The sequence below is a fragment of the Rousettus aegyptiacus genome, unplaced genomic scaffold (assembly GCF_014176215.1).
Source record: "Rousettus aegyptiacus isolate mRouAeg1 unplaced genomic scaffold, mRouAeg1.p scaffold_m13_p_4, whole genome shotgun sequence".
Classification (NCBI taxonomy): Eukaryota; Metazoa; Chordata; class Mammalia; order Chiroptera; family Pteropodidae; genus Rousettus; species Rousettus aegyptiacus.
This window is the reverse complement of record NW_023416307.1, coordinates 102,680,584-102,694,022: the sequence shown is the minus strand read 5'-3', so window position 1 is coordinate 102,694,022 and position 13,439 is coordinate 102,680,584. Positions and strand designations below refer to the sequence as shown.

The window sequence follows — 13,439 nt, the reverse complement described above, 5'->3', positions numbered from 1 at the left end:
TACCATTCTTTTTTTGTTTTGTTTTGTTTTTAGTTGAGGCAACCCTTGGTTGACCTCACAGATTGCAAGGACCTTATCATCTTACAATCCCTTATTTTTTATGCCTACAGCACCTGGTCTTCCTAGGTGGTCTCCCATCCAACTACTATCAGGCCCGACTCTGCTTAGCTTCCGAGATCAGACAGGATCAGGCTTGTTCAGGGTGATATAGCCGTAGACACCTTTCTTTATTCCTGTTTTTGGTATATGTTTTTTCTTCTTCAAGAAGTCCCTCCAACATTTCCTGTAATACTGGCTTGGTGTTGATAAATTCCTTTAGCTTATTTTTGTCTGGGAAACTCTTTATCTGCTTTTCAACTCTAAGTGATAGCTTTGCTGGATAAATTATTCTTTGTCGTAGATCCTGGGTCTTCATCCTGTAGAATACTTTTTGCCAAGCCCCTCTGTTCTGCGTGGCATCTTTTGAGAAATCAGCTGCCAGTCTTATGGGTGTTCCCTTATAAGTAACTATTTACTTTTCTCTTGCTGCTTTTAATATTCTTTATTTGAATTTAACCTTTGGCATTTTAATTATGATGTGTCTTGATGTGGGCCTCTTTAGGTCCCCGACTTTTGGGATTATATGAGCTTCCTGAGGTTTTATGTCCATTTCTTTCACCAGGTTAGGGAAGTTTTCCATCATTATTTCTTCAAATAGCTGCTAAAATCTTGATTTTCTTCAGTTACGCCAATCAGAGGATATTTAGACCCTTAATAGTGTCCCATATGGTCCTTAAATTATTTTTATAGTCTTGGCATCTTATCTCTTGCCATTCTGCTTGCATGTCCTTGCCTTTCCTGTCCTTGAGATAGGGCATTTGATCCTTTTCTTTATTCACTTTGTTTATTCCATTTAATGTACTGCTAATCTTAGATAATGTGTTCTTCATTTCAGCTTGGTTCCCTTTTATGATTTCCATCTCCACTTTCATGTTTTTATCTCTTTGTTGGAGTTCTCTACACTTCCCAAAAGTTCATTGAGCATCTTTATAACCAGTGTTTTGAACTCTGCATTTTTAGATTACTTGACTCTATTATATCTGGATCTCTGTTCTGTTCTCTCATATGGTTTCTGCTTCTTTGTCTTCCCATTTTGGTTGCCTTTCCATGTCTGTTTCTACGTACTAAGCAAAGCTCTTAAGTCTCCCAGTCTTATTAGTGTGCATTTGTGAAGTAGGTGCCCAGTGGCACAGTCCTGAAAGGGATTTAGCTGTAGACCAAATTTATCCTAAGCCTCTACCCCTCTGGGGTAAGATTTGTTAATATTCAGCAAGCAATCCACAGGTGCTGTGCTTATAGTTGCCTCAAAAGGCCACACCAGAAACCGAGGCCACCTGCCTCCAGTATGAACCTAGGCGCTGCTCAGCAAGGAGCACCTGACTCACTGAGGATATAACTGGTTTCAGGGAATCCTCTGGGCAGAGTGACCTCTGTTCTCCAGCTTGATGATGTCATGGCTATACTGGCGCTGTGTCCGGCACACTGGTATCGGGGGAGGGCTTAATAGGGTACAATGGATACCGCCGGCACTTCTGTTCAGAGCAAGTCTCCCCTCAGCCCTCACTCCAACAATGTCTCTCTGTAAATCCCTGGTGCCTACTGGGTGCAGCTGAATCAGCCCTGGTGCTCAGAATGAGCTGGTCGATCACCACAAAAATCTGTTTGTGGATGCAGCCCCTTTAAGAGGCGTCTGCTACTGCTGCCACAGCCTCTGTCTTAGCCATTCAGGATTGGGCAATCCTATGTCTTCACTCTGCCCTACTTTCTGACATTGCAGGGTGATGTCTTGGATTTCTCCCTAGTTGTATGGCTTGTTCATCTAGATCCCAAGTGATTTTTCCTTGCTACTGCTCCTCGTTTCCATCACAACCTTAATTTGGTCACCAGAGGGATGAACAGAGCCTCTATCATCTACATCATTTCTTTTTCCTCCTCCAGACTTATAATTTTTTAACCTTTACCTAATAGCCTTAGTTACCATAGATAACTTAATAAAGTCACCTATTATCATTCTCGGTATAATTTACTCGTTCGAATTAAAATCAAATATATCATTTTAGAATTAAAACAGATAGTATAATTGATATTCAATATTTAATCAAGTACTTGTTACATATTAGGAAAGGTTCTAAGTAATATAAGTATTGATGGTGGCCATCATCAATAACACACATAGCACTTACATGACAGTTCCTTTTCTAAGTTCCTTCTATATTAACAGTTTAATATATAATCATCACAATAATACTGATATAGGAACACTATGATTATCCCTATTTGATGAAAGAGGACATCAAGGTTTACGAAAGTTACATAACTTAATCAAGATTGTATAAACCTAGGCCTCACCAATTCCACATTTGATACTACAATTAAAGTTCTCAACCACTTCTCGTGCTGCCACAAAGCAGCGCCTCCATAACCAGACTATTAATTTGCTTACAAATGTCATACTGTTTCCTTAATCATTTAGTGGACTTAAATATATATATTTCCCACAGGATAGAACTGAGATACTTCCAATAAGACTTACTATTTAAAAAAATTGTTCATTAACTTTTATTTTTTTCTTTTTTTTAAATTATTTTATTAAATTTATTGGGGTAACATTGCTTAATACAATTATATAATTTTCAAGTGTACATTATAATTTGACATCTGTATAGTTTATTGTGTTTATCACCCAGAGTCCAGTTGCCTTCAGCTATCATACATTTGATTCCCTTTACCCACTTCACCCCTACTCCCTATATTTGACCCCCTTTAACCATTTACCTCTCCCTTCCTCCCCCACATCCTACCCTCTGGTAACCACTAGTCTATAGTCCATGTCCATGAGTCTCTGTTTGTTTGTCCTGTTTATTTGTTGCTTTTAGGTTTATATCCCACATGTAAATGATATTATGTGATTTTCAATTTTTTCTGTGTAGCTTATTTTGCTTCGTATGATTATCTTGAGTTCCATCTATGTTGTCCCAAATAGCAGTATTTCATCTCTTCTTATGGCTGAGTGATATTCCATTGTATATATGTACCACAGCTTCTTTAGCCAATCATCTATTGTAGGACACTTCAGTTGTTCCATGTCCTAGCCACAGTGAATAATGCTGCAATGAACACCAGTGTGCAAATATCTTTTTGGATATGGGTTTTCAAATCTTTCGGGTAAATACGCAGTAGAGGGATTGCTGGGTTATATTGTAAATCAATTCTTAGTTTTTTGAGGAAATTCCATACTTTTCCATAGTGACTGTACCAATTTGCAGTCCTACCAACCGTGTATATGGTTTCCTTTTTCTCTGCATCATTTCCAAAATTTGTTATTACTTGCCCTGTTGATTATAGCTATTCTAGCAGGTGTGAGATAGTATCTCATCATGGTTTTCATTTGTATTTCCCTAATAGCTAGCGATGTTGAGTACCTTTTCAAATATTTGTTGGCCATTTGTAAGTCCTCTATGGTGAAGTGTCTATTCAAGTCCTCTGCTCACTTTTTTATTAGATTATTTGTTTTTTAGTTATTGAGTTACAGAGTTCTTTGTATATTTTGAATATTAGGCCCTCTTCAGGGGCATTATTTGCAAATATATTTTCCCATTCAGATGGTTGCATCTTTATCTTGTTTATGGCTTCTTTTGCTGAGCAGAAGCTTTTTAGTTTCATGTAGTCCCATTCATTTATTTTAGCTTTTACTTCCCTTGTTTTGAGGTCAAATTCATAAAATCCTATTTAAGTCCAAGGTTCTTGAGTTTTGTTCCTATGTTTTCTTCCATGTATTTTATTGTTTCAGGTCTTATATTCGGGTCCTTAATCCATTTAGACTTAATTTTGGCATGTGGTGATAGACAACAGTCTAATTTCATTCTTTTGCAGGTGGCTTTCCAGTTTTCCCAGCACCATTTATTGAAGAGGCTTTTCTTTCTCCACTATATGTTTTTGGCTTCTTTGTCAAAAATTATTTGCCCATATAATTTTGCTTTACTTCTGGACTCTCAATTCTGTTCCACTTATCCATGTGTCTGTTTTGTTGCCAATAGCATGCTGCTTTGATTATTGTCGCTTTGTAGTTTAATTTGAAGCTGGATAGAGTGATAACTCCAGTCTCGTTATTTTTTCTCAGGATGGCTTGGATAGTTCGGGGTCTTTTGTGCTTCCTTACTAATCTGATGATTTCTTCTTCTATTTCTTTAAAAAATGCCAATGGGATTTTGATGAGGACTATATTAAATCTGTGTAATGCTTTAGGTAATATGGTCATTTTAACTATGTTGATTCTTCCAATCCAAAAACATGCAATATCTTTCCATTTCTTTGTATCTTCTTTGATTTCTTTTAATAGGGTCTTGTAGTTTTCATTATATAGGTCCTTCACATGTTCCATTAAATTTATTCCTAGGTATTTTATTCTTTTGGTTGCAATTGCAAAAGGAATTATTTTTTTCACTTCTTTTTCTGATGCTTCATTATTAGACTATAGGAACACTATGGATTTCTGAATGTTGATTTTGTATCCAGAGACTTTACTGTATTTACTTATTATTTCTACTATTGTTCTTGTGGACTCTTTAGGGTTTCCTATATAGAGAAACATGTCATTTGCAAATAGTGACAGTTTGACTTGTTTAGTATTTGGATACTTTTTATATGTTTCTTTTGTCTGATTGCACTTGCTATGACCTCCAATGTTATATTGAATAACAGTGACGATAGTGGACAGCCTTGCTTTATTCCTGATCTTATAGTGAAGGTTTTTAGTTTTTTGTCATTAAATATAATGTTGGCTGAGGTTTTTTCATATATGGCCTCTATTATGTTAAGGGATTTTCCTTCTATACTGATTTTCTTAAGTGTTTTGATCATAAATGGATGCTGTATCTTGTCGAAGGCTTTTTCTGCATCTATCGATGTAATCATATGATTCTTATTATTTAATTTATTTATGTGGTGTATCACATTAATCGATTTGCATATGTTGAACCATGCATGTGCCTCTGAGATGAAGCCCATTTGATCTTGGTGTATAATCTTTTTAATTTGTTATTGTATTCGATTGACTAGTATTTTCTTTAGGATTTTTGCATCTGTGTTTATGAAAGATATTGATTGGTCTGTAGTTTTCTTTTTTTGTGTTGTATTTACCAAGTTTTAGTACCAGGGTGATAGTGGTCTCATAAAATGAGTTGAGAAGTATTGCCTCCTCTTCTATTTTTTGGAAGAGTTTGTAGAGAACAGCTATTAAATCTTTGAATGTTTGGTAGAATTCACTGGTGAAGCCATTTGATCCTGGACTTTTCCTTTTTGGTAGGTTTTTAATGATTGTTTCCATTTCTACACTGCTGATTGGTCTATGTAGATTTTCCAGTTCTTCTTCATTCAGTCTTGGAGGTTATATTTTTCTAAGTACTGGTCCATTTCTTCTAGGTTATTAAATTTGGTGTACTATACTTTTTCATAGTATTCTGGTATGATCCTTTGTATTTCTGCGATATCAGTCATAATTTCCCCTCTTTCATCCCTGATTTTGTTTAATTGTCTCCTTTCTCTTTTTTCTTTAGTGAGTCTAGCCAGAGGTTTGCCAATTTTATTAACTTTCTCAAAGAACTAGCTTTTTGTTGCATTTATTTTTTTCTATTGTTTTGTTGTTTTCAATTTCATCTATTTCTGCTCTAATTTTGATTATTTATTTCCTCCTGCTGACTTTCCGTTTTATTTATTCTTCCTTTTCTAGTGTTTTAAGATAAAGCGTTAGGTTGCTTATTTGGGCTCATTCTTATTTTTTGAGATAGCCCTGTAATGATATGAACTTTACTCTTATGATTGCTTTTGCTGTGTCCCAAAAGTTTTGATATGTTGTACTCTCATTATCATTTATTTCTATGTACCTCTTAATCTTTGTTTTTATTTCTTCTCTGACCCAGTTGTTCTTCAGTAGTATGTTGTTTATCTCCATATATTTGTATTTCTTCCTGATTCTTTCTGCAGTTGACTTCTAGTTTCAAAGCACTATGATAAGAGAATATGGTTGGTATGAATTCAACCCTCTTCTATTTGTTGAGGCTATCTCTCTGTCCCAGTATGTGGTCGATTCTTGAGACTGTTCCATGTGCACTAGAGAAGAATGTGTAAGCAGCTGTTTGGAGATGGAAGCTCTATAAATATCAATTGTGTTCAGTTGCCTAATGTATCATTTAAGGATGTTATTTCCTTATTTCCATTTGCTTGAAGTATCATTTTCCACCCTTTCACTTTGAGTCTATATTTGTTTTTGGAGTGGAAATGTTTCTCCTGGAGGGAGCATATGGTTAGATTTTGTTTTTTGATCCATTCTGCAACTCTGTACCTTTTTGTTGGTGAGTTCAGTCCATTTACATTTAGGGTGATTATTGAAATATGAGGTCTTCTTATAGTCATTTTACTTTCTGGTAGCTCGTTGTTTCCATTGCTTCCTTGTCCTTGCGTTTCTGTTTTCTTTATTTTGGTTGGCTTTTGTGAATTTTTCCACTGGTTCTTCTTGTTTTGTTATATACTTCATTTCTGAATCCTATGTGTGTCGTTATTATTATGAATATGTAAAGGATAGTCATATATATATATACACACACACACATATATATACATATATATGTGTGTATATATATAGTCATCCATTTTCTCCAGCATGAGCCTTATCTCCACGCCCCTTCGCAAATTTGGATCTTTAAATCCCCTTTTAGTCCTTGTTGTCTCAATTTGTCCCTATGTTTGCTGAACATTCATTACTATCTTATTATAACAATTCACTTATTATTTAATCTTATAATGCCCTGTTGTTAGTAAGAGTTGCATTCCTCTGCTTCTATCTGCCTGCTAGTCACCTTACACTTAGCTATTTATTTTTTTGTCATTTTATTTTAGGTGAGTTGACCCCTTTCGGTATTACTTGTAATGCAGGCCTTATAGTGTAGAATTCCTTCAATTTTTATTTTTGGAAAGGTCTTAATTTCTCCTTCATATCTAAAAGAGAGCATAGCTGGATACATTTTTCTAGACTGGTATTTCCTTTTACTTAATAGTTTAAATATTTAATTCCATTCCTTTCTGGCTTGTAAGGTTGGTGCTAAGTAGTCCGAGGATAATCTAATGGGGTTTCCTTTATAAATTACTATTTTCTTTTTTCTGGCTGCCATGTGAATTCTGTCTTTGTCATTGATTTTTGATAATTTTAATACAATGTGTCTTGGTGAAGGTCTTTTTGGGTTGAGATGATTGATAGTTTCATTGACTTCTTGAATTCAAAGCCCCAGCTCCTTCCTTAGATTTGGGAAATTCTTGTCCACTATTTGTCTGAAAATGCTTTCTAATTCCTGTTCTTTTTCCTCGCATTCAATAATGCCCATTATTCTTATGTTTCTTCTCCTGATGATATCAGCTAGTTCTTGTATTTTTCTTTCATTATTTTTCATTCTTTGGTTTCTCTCTTCTTCCTTTTGATTTATTTCTAGATTTCTGTTTTTGATATCACTGATTCTTTCCTCCATTTAGTCTACTCTATTTCCCAAGCTTGATATTTCATTTTTCAATTTTTGGATTGTGTTTTTCATCTCCAGAAGTTCTATTTGTTTTTTTGTTTTTTTTTTTTTTTGTTTTTTTGAGGGATTCAATCTACTTGCTCTGCTTATCTAGTTGTTTTTTCAATTCTTGAAATTGTTGATATGACTCATTTCGGAATTCACTGAGTATTTTCGGAAGTACCATCCTGAATTCTCTGTCATTTAAGTCACTTATTTCTATGTCTGCAAGCTTATTTTCTAGAGATTTTTCTCTTTCTTTCGGAGACGCCTTGTCACCTTGGTTGTTCATGGTGTTTAATGGATTATTTCTCCACCTGGGATTTAATGGAAATGTATTCTGCTTTTTTTCCAGAAAGAAGATTTATTATATGAAGGTCTCTCTTTAGTCTTCTGCAAAGAAAGTGCTTTTCTTTTGGTTTCCAGTAGGTGGTGTCTAAGCCTCTTGAATCCCTGCTTTATGTAAAGCCTTAAAAATGCCTTTTTATTTTCTGATAGATATTTAAACATGCTCGCTACACTCAGTTTCAGTCCTTGTCAGTGTTAGCGACAGTTTTGGTAGTGTTTGCACAAATTCTCTTGGGGCTCTACGGTATTCGGTCGCAGAGAGTATGGAGGTAGGGCCATCTGGGTTGGGAGTTGGGGATTGCGACTCAGCCTTGGATTTGCAACTACAGCTGGTTAAAATCAACTGTTATTTTTCTGCCATGCTGCTTCTCTGCCTTGATGAGTAGGCCCTGCCACCAGGCAGCTACGTGAAGCTCACAGCTTTCCCAGGCAGGGCTGTTCAAGGATCTCGCTGCTCCTTCTCCACTCCACCTCCTCCTATAGGGAGCTCCGGCAGCTGCAAGAAGCAGCTTCTTTATTGCTCCCAATCCACCACCTGACACCTGGGGTTCTGATCTGTGGTAGCTCTTATGTACAGATCCCATGTTCCGATTTGCTTGTGTGTACTTTTGGTGTTTTCTGTTGCATTTCTGATGTTCAGTTATTGTTGTTTCAAAGGGAGATATCTGGGGATGTCTCTCACTCTGCCATGATTCCCCATTCATTAACTTTTAAAAGACTGCCTTATCAACATGAAGAATAATGAGTAGTCAGCTTAAGAAAATGTTCTTTACAAAATCAGATACTAGCATTATTAGCTCTCTGCACACCCTTTGAAAGTAACACAGAATGTAGTAACATAGGTGTTTCAAATGTGTTGAAACCAAGCATTGTTTACAGACTACACAGACCATTATTTCTCAAAACACAATTCACGTTATTCACTTTGGTCAGTAAAAGCAGACACAGTTTGGTCTCTGTCCATGTGTGAGAATACCTCTGTGCATCTTTACAGTGACATCCTATTTCCCATTTCATCTTCAAAATTCATTTCTCTGAGTCCTCAACATTCGAGGCCATCAGTCTTTTAAAGAATATAGGAGGTCACTCAACCCATCTGAATAATGAAATTTAGGGCTGAATTTAGCTTTCCTCTTCTATTGGTCATCACTGATAAAACTTGATTGCTTAATATTTTTCCTGGACATTCAGGTACTGAAGTCTGTCTTCCAAATTCAGTGATTAAATGTGTCTTAAAATACCAAGAAAATGACTTCTTAGTCTGGTGCTTTTCATCATAGAGTTGTGGCTAAAACTGAACTGTCCTTCAAAAAATGTGAACCTTCATTTATACATTTTTTATGTGAATGCCAGCTGAAAAATTAAGCTACTTATGTTGCAGCTCATTCATAGTTTACACTTTAATTTATTTATCTATTCGATTAATGTATACAGTTAATGGACATAAATAAAAGTAGTCTTGAATGAAAGCAATCAGGATATTGTGTAGCATCTAAGAACAGCACTAGTTTGTTTGTTTGTTTGTTTGTTTGTTTGTTTGTTTTTGCTCTCGCTCCTTGTGTATAAAAAAGTACAGGGAAAGCTGTACAATCCTTTAGCCAAGTGGCTTGTAATTGGAGAAACGATAGAAATGCTGAGCTAGCATCCTTCAAGCTACCTCTGATAAAGATCTGAACTGAAGGAAATAATCAGTGAGGACAGTGCTACTTGTCTCTGCCAAATGAATTAATTCATCCCTAGCACCATCTACTGAATTGGACTCTCCAAATGCCAAACCATGGCCCAGGAAGGTAAATTCATCTGACAGAGATATAGTATTGCCTGAGATGAGAGAAAACTTGTTCCAGATCAAAAGTAATCATTTTCGATATCCTCATGGCATCTTTGGTTTGCCACAGCAACTGCATTTGTGTCAAGCCTAGTTAATTAAAAAGACTATAATCAAATTCCACAGTACTGAAAATATGCCCAGCCTCACCTGCCCTCACTGACTCACAAATACACATGCACTTTTGTTCCAGAAATACTGAACCACTAATAGTTCCTGTAATAAACTATTCTAATTTACACCTCTGGGTTGTGCATAGCTTTATCTCCACTAAGATTACCAATTTCTACTGTGCTTACTTTGCAAATTACTATTCATCCTTCAACACTTACCTTAGACATCATTTTCCAATTTCTAATCAGCTTTGGAGACAGCTGCTTTGTACAAGCATGGAAAAGTTTTGTAGTTTACTTTGCTTTAATTTCCTCCTCTCAAAAAATGGGATAATAACAGTGCTTATATTTTAGGACCATTATATAGATTAAATTATAGAATCAATGCAATTCATTGAGCACAGTACCTGGCCCACAGTAAGTACTCCATAAATGTTACAATTTCAAAGTGTTTATTTTATCATTGCACTGACCACATTGATTGCAATTAAATTATAATAACCTCGATTAACCTAAGAGCTTCTTAAGGTCATGGACTGAAATTTATTCAGTTTGTCTTTAGCCCCAACATAGTACCAGGAGAGCAATACATTTATGTTTAATTAAATTGCATCTACTTGAGGTCAGCTGATGCTTGTACAATAATAACAAAAGCTAAGTTTTTGAGCACTTACTTTGTACCAGGCATTGATATGGAGCTTTATGTGTATTAATCCCTTCAATTCTATAATCCTTTAAACCAACTAGGTACTATTATCTCCATCTCAGAGATTAGAAAACTGAGGTGGAAAGAAGTTAATGGTTTTACCAAGATCACACAATAGAGCCAAGGTCTGAAGCAAGGGAATTTGACTCCAGAGATTTTACTCTTTAACAGCTACACTTTAATGACTTGCTGCTCACAAAATTCATATAATAGGTATATGTCTGTGTGGTATATGTAATAGATTGCTGTCAATTTATTTCAGATAATAAGCTTTCAAATAAAGTTCACAATGATACCTATATTTGCATCAAAACTATATTATTTATGTTAATCTGAATTCTTTCCGTTTGTCATTTGTAGAAGCATCAGTCAAATTGACTTAAGCAAAACAAGAATTTAGTGGCTTCCTATTGAAAAGTCCAAATATCAAGTTAATTTCAATTACACTTGGACTCAGGCTATCAAGCAGAGCTTAAGACTTTGTCTCTTGGTCACCATCTCTTGGCTGCGATTTCCTGTGTGTTGTCTTTATTCTCAAGCAGGACCACTCCATGTGGGAGTCCTGGACACTTCAGATTTATAACTTATCAACTTAGCAATCTCTTGTGAGAGAGAGCTTTTCTTCCCAAAAGAGCCAAAGTCCCAGAATCACCTCTTTGGCTAGTCTCATTCACATTTGAACCGGTCACTAAGGCAAAGAGGTAGCAATATGCAAATATGTTGGGACTAGGTCACATAAGCACATAAATTGAAAGAAGGGTGTTTCCCAAAAGGTAAACCCAAGAATCACCATCAGGATGTAAAAGTAAAATTATTGCCGGGGAGGCCAAATAACAAACAAGAACAACACTGGTTTCTAATTAATTCTTATTTGTCCATAAAGCCTGCTTCTTAGAACTTTACATGGCAACTTTAGCAGTGAATATCAATAATAAGACTAAATTTAATTTTTAAATTCAATTCTTCTTCCACTCCCAAATAATAAGTTGATACATTTATCTATATTTTTCACAAAATGGAGTTTCTTGGTCTGAACTACAATTGTAGAAAGGGGATCATTAGAAGATGACTGATGATTACCTCATTGTTTTATGCTAGCTGCTTTGCAGAGCATGACAAGTTTCAGAAATTAGTTGATATTAAGATGTGTGTTTATCATGGACTTAGATAATATTTATGATTTACCTTTCTGAATCGAGGGGAGACATTATTCATGAAAAGTTGCATAATGAGATTCATAACTGAAAGGAAGTAATTTTGGTATATTTCTTTTTGTACAAAGCAGTATGCCTTTACTCAGAATTTCATGTTAAATCATGCTGCACTGGTGATTCTTTTTTTCTGATAAAAGTTGTCATCTCAGAAAGTGAAATGAAAATGGTTTTTGAACTTGGTACTTGAGTTAGAGTCAACTTAAAAACTCAGAATATAAGAAAAATTTTTTCTTCAGGTTTTGTCTTCTTTCTAAATATAATCAATTCAAAAAGATTATCACACTCTTACCCCATGGCTCATACTCAGGTAGAAATAGATTTCAGCCCTCTAGATGTAGGACAGAAAAAAAATATTAAATCGACATTAAATAAATATTAAAAGCCTTTTCTTTAATTGCTATTTTCCCCGTTTTCTTTCGATAGCTAATTTCCAGTTCTCTCCCAACTTCTTTCTTGTGCTATAGTAAGGCTCAAAAAATATTGCACCATGAGAGCAATTCTGTATGCTCTTCTTTTCTTGTCCAAATAGTACAAGACATAGAAATAAATCTTAATAGTTAAGTAAAATTAATTTAGTTTCTCTAAACCATAACAGTTAGTATTACTCCATTGTGAGCATATCTGGATTGTAATTAAGAAAATTCAACAATCCCACTGACACTAAGTGCTCCAGGAAATGCCTAATTTACATACAACTATGCCAGTTCCATATCTTTTGCATTTGGTATATTGTGAAGTATAATATGATTGTGCATGCAAAGTAGAGAGACACATAATGAGAACAGAAAGCCACTCTTAGAACAATATATAGGCCCTCTGAATTTCTGAATTTGAATGTAAAAAAAAATTACTCTTCAATCGTTGAGAATATTTGTGCTAAATGGATAGAAATGGAAGTGATCTGGCCTTGGTGCAGTCAAATATCTGGAGTCACTCATTCATTTAGTTAGTCCACAAATATTTATTGAGTACCTTTGGTATTACTTGAGATTGTGTTAGGTGGCAAGTTGGGAAAGAATGTGGGAGGCCTGGACACTTCAGATTTATGACTTAACAGCTTAGCAATCTCATGGAAGAGAGAGCTTCCTTTTCCAAAAAGTCTCAGAACCAAATCATTGGCTAGTTCCTTTCACATCTGAACTAACCACTGAGGCAAAGTGGTAGGAATATGCAAAGAGATTAAGACTAGGTCACATGACCACATGAATTGAGAGGATGCCCAACTACAGTAGTTTTAATAATAAGAATTGATTTTTCTTGGATACAAGAAGTCCAGAGATATTGGCTGTTGACATTGATTCAATGACATAAGTGCCAGCATTGCGTCAATTTTTCTAAATTTCCCTTTATGACACCCACCAAAAGTACAGCTGTCATATATGTGTTTCAGACATTGATTTGAGAGGATCGAGGATTAGGACAGCAGTGACTTTGTGGAGCCGGAGCCTAGTATGCCCTCAGTTACATGTCTGTAGTTGAGAGCCTCAGATGGGATAGTTACTCTCTGCTCCATGTGACCTTTCATAAGGTCAGTTTGGGGTTCCAAAAAGCAGCAAGCTCCAATCACATGTTTGCCAATACCCAATTGCCCAAATGAATCACATGGCCAAACCTGCATACAAGAGTCAGGGAAACAGACTCCAC

At 35.6% G+C, this 13,439-nt stretch overlaps 1 protein-coding gene and 1 pseudogene across 2 annotated transcripts in view; one reads left to right on the top strand and one right to left on the bottom strand.

Annotated features, from left to right (window-relative positions):
* TAFA1 (TAFA chemokine like family member 1) overlaps positions 1-13,439 on the top strand; it is a 499,612-nt gene that overhangs the window by 467,497 nt on the left and 18,676 nt on the right. The gene's annotated exons all lie outside the window — the stretch shown is intronic.
* On the bottom strand, positions 102-219 carry LOC118602548 (annotated as a pseudogene).